We start from the raw sequence: 10,239 nt of genomic DNA on the forward strand, positions 1-10,239 counted from the left end.
ATATATATATATATATATATAATGGAGTATTACTCAGCAATCAAAAAGAATGAAATGTTGCCATTTGCAACTACGTGGATGGAACTGGAGGGTATTATGCTAAGTGAAATTAGTCAGAGAAAGACAAAAATCATATGACTTCATTCATATGAGGACTTTAAGAGACAAAACAAGTGACCATACGGCAAGGGAAACAGAAATCATATAAAAACAGACAGGGGGACAAAACAGAAAAGACTCCTAAATATGGAGAACAAACTGAGGGTTACAGGAGGGGTTGTGGGAGGGGGGGATGGGCTAAATGGGTAAGGGGCACTAAGGAATCTACTCCTGAAATCATTATTGCACTATATGCTAATTTGGATGTAAATTTTAAAAAATAAAAAATAAAATTAAAAAAAGAAAGAAAAGAAAAAAGCATAAGAAGGGAAAGAAAATGTTTGAAATATTTTATGAAGAAAAAATCACATAAAATGAGAGAAGATCATGGAATATTGACTTTGCTTATCCTAATTTGCTTCAGGTTGACCTTATAATACCATTCTTTGGGATATGACTTAAAGATGAAACAATCACTTTACAATATGTTGTCTAACTAAAGAAACATATTGTACAATATGCATTGGAATTCATCACAGATATCTTTGTGGAAAAAAAAAACCAGAAAAGTGGGCAAGATGATAGGGAAATAAGATAGATTGAAATGGGAATGATTAATTGTATTTATTCCATGCATGTGATATGCAGAGAAGGGATTAGATATTGGGAAATACAAATATTAATGAGATATAAAGTTTTTCCCTTCAATGAATTGTTATTCTAGTATGATAAAGAGATACAATGGAAGGGCCAGGAGAGAAGGCCAAATTTTTTCATCAAACACTTATATGGATAACTACTATGTATCAGGAACGTTTCAAGGACCTGTGGGCACATTATATATATTTTACATTAAAATATGTCATGCACATATATTTGCATATATTTAAGTATATATACATTTTGTATTTAATTATAACAGCTTCCAGGTTTTGATAATCTATGTTGCACTATAGGCTTTACATATATTATCTCTTTTCTTCACAACAAATCTGCACAATAAAGGGCATTCTTTCCATTTTAGAGGTGAAAACATGGAGGTTTAGTGAGCTGAAACAAGTAATAAATGGTAGAGGTAAGAGTCCAACCCAGGCTATATTCAACCTCATTTGGCTAATGATGTAACTGAGACATAGAGTTTTCCAATTTTGCACAGTTAGTAAAGTAGCAAAGCTTTGATTATACCAAATACTGTGACTCTGGAGTCAGCATTCTTAAACAGTTGGCTATATTGTCTCAACTATGCTATGTATTCTCAGTATATTTCCTAGAGGTTTGCAGATAGTTCTCTCTCTCCCAGTTTTTTTTTTTTTTGATAAAGACATGAAAGGAATAGTGATCATATTTATAGATAAAATTGAACTTGGAAGCAGGATGAATATTATACATAACAGGAATATGTATCAAAGTATCAATAAATTGGGGCAATTTTCCAAATTTAGCATGGTTACATTTAATAGGAGTATATGCTGTATTTGCATATTTAAAATATTTAAGTATAAAAGGTGTTTTTTTTTTGTTTTTTTTTTTTTTTAATTTTTTTTTTCAACGTTTTTTATTTATTTTTGGGACAGAGAGAGACAGAGCATGAACGGGGGAGGGGCAGAGAGAGAGGGAGACACAGAATCGGAAACAGGCTCCAGGCTCCGAGCCATCAGCCCAGAGCCTGACGCGGGGCTCGAACTCACGGACCGCGAGATCGTGATAAAAGGTGTTTTTTTAAGTATAAGGGTAGTACACTTTATTAAGTATAAAAGTTGGTATAAAAGTGTGGCTTCACACTTAAAAACTCTAGGATTTTATTTAACTGTAAGCTCAAAGAGTGAATAAGAAAGTCCTTTGATTTTACACTGTAATAATAGAAGTGCAGTGTGTAGAATGAAGCAAGAGATAAGTTTACTTTTTATAAGTAGATTAGATTATATGTGAAGTTCTGCATTCAAAATTGGCCACTTTATTTTAAATAATTTTAGACCAACTAGAAGGGTGCGCTATCAAAGCATGGGTGGGGGGCTGCTTCCCCCAAGGGAACACTTCGAGAACTTTAGGGTGTGTTTTTGTCCTAAAGTTTAGTTGTACCTTACACATTGTAAGCATTTTATTTTATTATAAATTTATTTCATTGCATTTCTCATTTATATTAAAGTTCAAGTATATATACTTTTTAATAGATTATGTGTGTAGATAGGTTATATTATCTATGAATTTAATTTCAGTAAAAGGGATATTGCAAAATACGATCTTTAGATCTGATGAGCTTGATAAGAACAACACTGGAACATATTTAGGGTAGAGTGAGCAAGGTCGTGAGGTGACTTCAAACTGTATTATTTTGGAAACTGTGGAAGGAGTTGAGGTGGTGTCACAAAGAGAAGAGAAATATTACTCTATGGTAGCATGAGAGTTATTTTGAATATTGATGGCTTGTCCTGCAGAACAGTTACTAGAATTATTTTATGTTATTCTAATAACTAAAATGAGGTGAACAAAGGAAATTCCAGAGAGCAGATTTCAGTGAAATACAAGGGAGACTTCTCCAACACAGCATTCTATGATAGAATGCCCACCTTCACACAGCTGAAAGTTGCAAGTCACCACATGTAGTCAAGTACTATCTGCTTGAGTGACTAGTACATGTGAGGTATTCAGTGAATATGTGTTGAATAAATAATTATATTTCATATAAGAGATTCAAACATTAGATGGGTCATTTGAATTAGGTAAACTCCTAGGTTCATTCATACTCTTAAAGTCTGTAATTAAGATTCTAATGGAAAAATACTAGTATGTTATATACTGCTGTAAACCATGTATTTAAGAATGTGGAGCCCACACATGTGACAATAAAAAGAAAAATAAAGGCATATGTGATCTACACATAGAAAGTTCAACTACCTATAGTGCAAATAGGTGATGACTATCAATCTGCACAAAATTACCAAAGTCTGTTCTAATAAAGCATAGATTATTAGCTCAATTTTGGTAAAAATTTTTTAAGTGGACAGACTGTATAAAACAAAGAAATACTTTTGTTCTGCTAAATTAAATGATGGAAGAAAGCATACATGTCAAGGGTTTTTATTTACTGAGTGGATGGTTTAGGGGGTAAGTTAAAAATTCAGAAATGGGAGTTAACTCATTTAACTCTCCTTATCAATAAATATTGATACTCTATCAATAGGTACTCATTAAGTATCTGCTAAATGTCTAATGATATGCTAAGTTCTGTAGAGCATCTGCATGAAATAATGGCTAATGCCTTTGAAAAGCTTCTACTTTGGTTAAGAAGATAGGATGAAAATAATACAACACGTAAAATAATTTTTTTAAATTCCCAACTATAAAATTAAGTGCCAACATAAGGAGTCATAAGAGAGTTATAAAATGTCTTATAGGAGAGTAGAGAAAGAAATTAGTCACTACAGGCTGTGGCATGGAGAGAATTCATGGAGGAGATATGACCTTCTTGAACCTTCAAGATTATTTGAATAATATGAGCAGCACCTTGTAGAAAATAGCCTAATGGAAGCAGAGTAATTGTGTTATGGAAAAGTGGGAAATTGACTTGAACAACTAAGCTAAGGGTCATCCAATTCATTGAGGGCCTTGGAAGTCATGCAGAGAAGTACCAGCAAATAGGCAAATAACATAGGTTTTTGAGAAGATGAATGATACAATGGGTGTATCATTTGAAGGAAATTAGATTAGCCATGGTTTACTGGGTGGGCTTAATTAGGGAGAAAACAGACTGTAGAGACAAGTAGGCTGTAATAATCCAGTCACGGGGGCATAGTGTTTTAGAATGACATACTTTCTTTGGGAATAGAATTTGAGGTACAATGTCTAAATAATACTACCAAGACTTGTGTATTGTGTATTGCTTGGACATGGAGAAAAAGAATTAGTCAAGTGACTAAAAAATTCTGAACATAAGAATTGAAAGAGAAAATAAAATTTAAAAAGACAAGGAAAATGAGGAGGGGGATTTCTAAATTGTTTCAATAATGAGCGAATGAATTTGAAAGGGCTCAGTAAAATCATCTTCATGACTTGCAAAATTCCTTGGAGATATATCTATCTTTTGATTTCCTCACAATAGCAGCCACAAGTACAAAACCATAGCATTCTTTGGCTTCTTATACTGGAAGATATAACAGATAAAATAGACTTTCAAATTTGTTAGTTAATAATGCTAAGAATCATGTTAAGAATTCTAAACAGAGTATAGTGGTAGGTATTAGGGAAAGCAGGAAGCTACTCCAGCACCATCATTGTTCTCCTTCTTTAGAAACTTAGTAAAGGATAAAAAAATAGAGAGGGATGGAGGATAGAGAATTGAAAGAGGTACAGGATTGAGTGCTGGTTGTAATTTCATTTCATCCAGATGTTCTCATTAACCATTTCTTTATTTTTGCAAGAAAAACTCTGCTTTAAAAAACTGCCTTCAGCATCAGTGTTTTTTAAGTTTATTTATTTATCTATTTTGAAAGAGCACAGGAGTGCATGTGTGCGCAAGTGAGGGAGAGGCAGAGAGAGAGGGAGAGAGAGAATCCCAAGCAGGCTCTGCACTGTTGGCATGGAGCCTGACTTGGGGATCCAATCGTGAGATCATGACTTGAGCTGAAATGAAGAGTTGGCTGCTTAACTGACTGAGTCATCCAAGGTGCCCCAACATTGTTGCTTTTTGAAGGCAGATACCATTAGTTTGGGCAGTACCCAAGTGATAGAGGAAATATAGGAAGTTGACATGATTTGGGAAAGGATTCTATATGCATGTGGGAAACTTAAAAGTAAGCAGCTTATTTTTCATATCCAAATGTCCTAGGAAATTACTAATGGGACTATAAAACATGAAGAATAAATAAGATAAAAATCAAGAAGTTTGAATATCTAGAATTTAGGTCCTGTCTACATTATGTAAAAACATATATCTGGTTTAAAATTCTAAGAAAATTTCATTCAAACCAGTTTGATAATATATTTGACTAGAGTGGATCACAGTGCACTGCACATAGTAGGCATTCACTAAATGAAAGTAATGATAGTGATGATTTAATCAAAATTTAAGCTTTTCAACATGTTGAGTTGGTAAGTAGCTAAAGTCTTAACTCTGTTGTAAAAAACACTAGGCAACTAAAACTCTCTGTTTTGTGCCTTTTAACCATTTCCTCCATCTCCCTGCTTCTGTAAACACTGTTCGACTCTCTGCTGCTATGTACTCTACTTTTTTAGATTCCACATATGTGAGATCGTGTAGTTTTTTTCTTTCTGTGTCTGGTTTATTTCACAAGTTCATCCTTGTTGCAAATGACAGGATTGTCTTCTTTTTTAAGACAGAATAGTATTTCATTATACTTACATATCTCACAATTTCTTCATTCATCCATTGCTGGATGCTTGGTTGCTTTCATATGTTGGCTATTGTAAATAATGCTACAGTGAATGTAATAGTGATTATTTCACTATATATATTCATAGCATGTCATCAGGTTGTACATCTAAAATATGTATGCTTTTTATTTAAAAAGAAAAGACAAAAATAAAATAAAAAATAAAAAGCCTGGAATACCCTGCTTCCCTTTTGGACTGTGTATGGAGTCCTGGTTCACACAAAGGGAATTGGAGTAGAACTTTTAAGATCTTAAAATTTGGTTCAGTCTCCTTTCTCTTTGGACAAATTGTCATGTCCAAGAGTAGAAAGAATGAAAACAAGGTAATAGATGGAAACATGTCATGGGAGACAAGAGAGAGAGACCTAAAACTCTTTAAGCTTCGAAACAAAGGGAGCTTAATTTACATCTACAGAACCTTAGGCACGTAAATGAGCTGTTTTTGTTTTCTTCCATGCAATCTCTCTTGTTCCTGCTGGGTTCCAAAGACAAATCAAAATAAATTTACAGTAATAAAATTAAGAGCTTAACCATGCTGTTCTTGTATGTATTCATAAAGTTTTTTCCCACCTACTGCTACTTGCCATGGAGTTTCAAATACTCTTTATTTCCTTGGTAGGAAAGCTATTTTATCACAAAAGTACAAAATGTCATTTTGAAAGCTTAATAACTTTTTAAAAACTACATTGTAGACCATAAAGAATACAACAATTTGTGGTTGTTAAAGAAATGTTACTGAATGCATTTAATTAACATATGCAAACAGCAACAACTATCCTTTCTTTTTTAACTTTCCAGTCAAATAAAAACATTTTTCGCAAGTTTTAGATGAAATCATGTTCTGAAATTTAAATCATATGCTTTCCTTGGCATGAGAAAGACTACTGACCTTCTTTAAGTACATAAAGCAGGGTGTCTCATGTTGTTTGAAGATATTTTGAGTTTACTTGTTAATGTGAGCCCTATGTGAACAAGGAGCCTTGCTTGAGCGTGTTTTGAAAGTGGAGGGAGTGCCAGATCCCAATTCTCCAGTGGAGAGCTGGCAGGTTGCCCTACTCAATATTCATCCACTGAGCAGAAAAATATTGATGTTCACAGAAGAAAAGAATTAAATATGCATTTTTAAAGTGTAAATAAAATGTGTCACTTTATAAGCATTTAAGGATTAGGAGGAATCAGACATTCCAACTTTTATTGACACATTGACACCAGCAATGGTAAAAAACAAGATAGAATGTCATAAGGTTTACTTGCTGTGTCTTGAAATTCTCATACTAATAAAAGTATTATTACTGGAAGCATATAAATATATAAGAATTATCTAATTTTACAACCTCTGCCAACAAAACAGAAATCTAAAGTTATTATATGTAGAGAGGGAAACAGAAGACATTTATTGCTCTTTTTTAGCCTTGTGCTTTTATTATTGATTAATTTAGTCCTCTCTGAGCTATTGACTCATTGATTTACAAAACTCAGGACATGAAGGTAGGAAATTTCACAGAGTGTTTTGTTTGCTTGACCTGATAAGCAGAGATTATTGGGACACTTTAAATGTCCACATACATATATTATTGTAACACTGAATTATATTTCCTGCAATGTGTAAATTGGTCCAAGATGTTACACTGAAGTTTAGCTATCCCCAAAACCTCTGACCTTGGCAATTAACAGTCTTCACAACACTATATCACTAAACAAAACTGGGGCAGACAGTGACTCTCAACATACATTTATTATGCAGCATGAATAAGTGAAAATAATGTTGCTTTTTGTTCGGGAGCATCTGAAAGTGATGCTGTTAACAAATTGTTTTAAATTGACATGGAACTGTAAAAATGAAAAACTAGAATGATTAAAAAGTTCCAGAAAGTATTTCCCTTCTTCTATTTCATGAGTGATTAAAGTACCAAAGTAGATATAACCTCATTTTCTTTGTGCTCATCTTTCCATTAGATGCTCAATAAATATTTCTTGAGTAAATGAATGAATGAACTTCCTATTAGCTTCTTAATGAAAGGAGCCATGATTTAAACATGTATCCTCAGAGCCCAGTGGAGTTTATGACACAAACCCTCAGCAAAGATTTATTCCAAATTTATTCAAAAATATAGAAGAAATGTATAAATTCATCCCAAGCTTATCATCAGGTTTCTCCCTATAAACCTCAAGCTCTGCAAGATACCTCTTATATTGAATTCTTAAGTATCTGAGGAATCCCATTTAGGGCTACCTATATATTTAAGAAAAACATCTATATGTGAAACACACAAATAGTGCCTATCCAAGGAAGTACATAATATCAAAGTAACTTTTTAAGTTTATTTAGGTGTAATTGACAAATAAAATTGTAATATATTTAAAGTGTATAGTGTGATAATTTGATATATGTATACATTGAGAAAGAATTTCCACCATTGAGAAAATAACTCTTTTCTTGATGGTTTACATGGCTTAGGAAAGAGCAAAACTTTGAGTAACAGACATATTTGTTTGAATTCTGGCTCTATCAAGTTATAAACTGTGCAATTTGAGGTAAGTTAGCAAACCTTTCTGAGTCTGTTTCTTCATATATAGAATGTGGTTAATAATATTCCTTTGTTAACTAAAAAACAAATATAAAAATTCATTGGGGTATATATAACTGGATAGAACAGATATTCAGATACAACTGACTTATTCAAATTTATGATTTCCTAATGCTTTGTTTCTTACTATCCATAGTTTTGTGAATATTGCTAAGGTGCATTTAATTAAAATGCAGTTATTTGGTAACCGATGTTTGGATTCTGACAAGGATGCTTAGGCATTTGTCTAGAGACAAATTATAAATTCTGCGTTTGTACTATGCCTTAGTATTAATATCCCTGTGTTTGGAGGCAAAAAGATCTACATTAGAATCCTGGCTTTTTCACTTTCTAGCTCTGACTTTGGAAAGTAATTTAACCTCTGAGTTTTACATCCCACACCTATAAAATGAGAATAAATATACCTACTTCACCTGCTTCTAAGCTTGTTCTGAGAAACAAATGAGGTAATGGGCATGAAAATACTTTGTAAAGTGCCAAGCACCATGAATCTCCTAAGTATTTATTATCATTGCTTTCCCTGTGTTATATTTGGCTTGATAGTTACGTTCAGTCATTTGTTAGAACCTGTTATTTAATGGTTAAAGAAAATTGATGGAGAATAATGACAGAAATTGCTTAAGAGACACATCACATATCATCTAAATAATAGACTTTTATTTCAGTCTCTAACATAGATGTGATACATAACCTTGAAAAAAATAAATTACTTTTTCATTTTCTAGTTCTCAAAATGAAAGTAAGAACAACTCTAATTAGTGTAGGTTAATATAAGGATTTCAAAGCTAATAACACATAGATACTAGATTAAGAGGAACACTGTTATTGCAAATGTATCAGGGTGTTTCTTAGTGTCAATAAGAAATTTTCATTATCCAATCTGTTTCTTTGGCTAAGAAAGGCATTGAGTCAGATTTTCCTCTGCTGCTAAACTACTATGTTAACGTTTTACTAAATGGAACTGTAGTAGTTCCAAAATGCAATATAAGTAGCTCATTCACAGAGAGTAGCTTTTCCATTGTAAAAATCTGGCTTATTCATTCATGATAAGAACATCCCAAGAATGAACCCTTAACATTTACTATAAGATATTTCTCCAAATGTATAACCATTTACATTTAGAATTGACATTTAGAGTTGTCATATATAAGGTGTTGAAACTTCAGTTATATGTTAAAAATCAAAGAACTAATTAAAATAAGCTGACAGAGAGCCGTAATTCATACAAAAATCTGAAATGATGTTTTATTGCCAAGTGATGAGTTTTCTGATAGTAGCTGGGTAAAGGGTGAGGGCGGGTGTGGAGGCCATGAAGAGGTGGAACACTTGGTAATACAGACATTTAATCAAGAATCTATTGCAACTAATAATTGAAAAATAAATCTTTATCTATTGTAATCAGACTCTATATGTAGATCTGGGATTTGTATGGGTGACAGAAAGATTGAAATCACTAGAAGCTTTCAGCCATGAAGGAGTTGTGCACTGTAAACACGCAAATCAAGATCTTTCATCCATGACAGAATGGCTTGTTACTTTGCACAAAGGACAATAAACTGGCTCATAAGCAAAGTGAGTAATTTTTTAAAACACTTTACTGCATGTATAACAATCCTTGTAACATATCTGTCAAGCACATCATTTGTAAATACAAAGGGAATTCAAAAATAAATCTTAAAGCCAAAAAATCAGGGAGAAAAACTTGAGTGGAAATCAAATGGATCCAAGAAATAGGTAATCACAAAATCTGACAAATTACTGTTCACAAATTACCTTCTTGCTGATGTACATCCAAAATGGAAAATATTACTGAAAGATGGTTGTATTTATTTACTGGGAGGGCGAAGAAACCAGGGGTTAGAATATATATTTAAAAAAATTTTTCCATCTTCCTGATGAAGCTTTAGTGAAAATAAATATGTAAGTCATAGACATACATCTAGTTTCTGTAGATACAAATGACCCCTAGTTAATGGTACAGACAAAAACATGTTTGCTAAAGTTAAGAGAATGCTTCCATAACACAATTTTGAATGTAGATATAACTTTAATTTTCCAGTAAAAGGAAGCTAATGTTCTTTTTCCTTTGATAAGATGCTGCGAAAGATACTTTAGTCAAGTGTAAAACAACAACAAAAATAATAGAAACCAGAAGTGTTTTG

Source organism: Panthera uncia, chromosome X (assembly GCF_023721935.1).
Source record: "Panthera uncia isolate 11264 chromosome X, Puncia_PCG_1.0, whole genome shotgun sequence".
Lineage (NCBI taxonomy): Eukaryota > Metazoa > Chordata > Mammalia > Carnivora > Felidae > Panthera > Panthera uncia.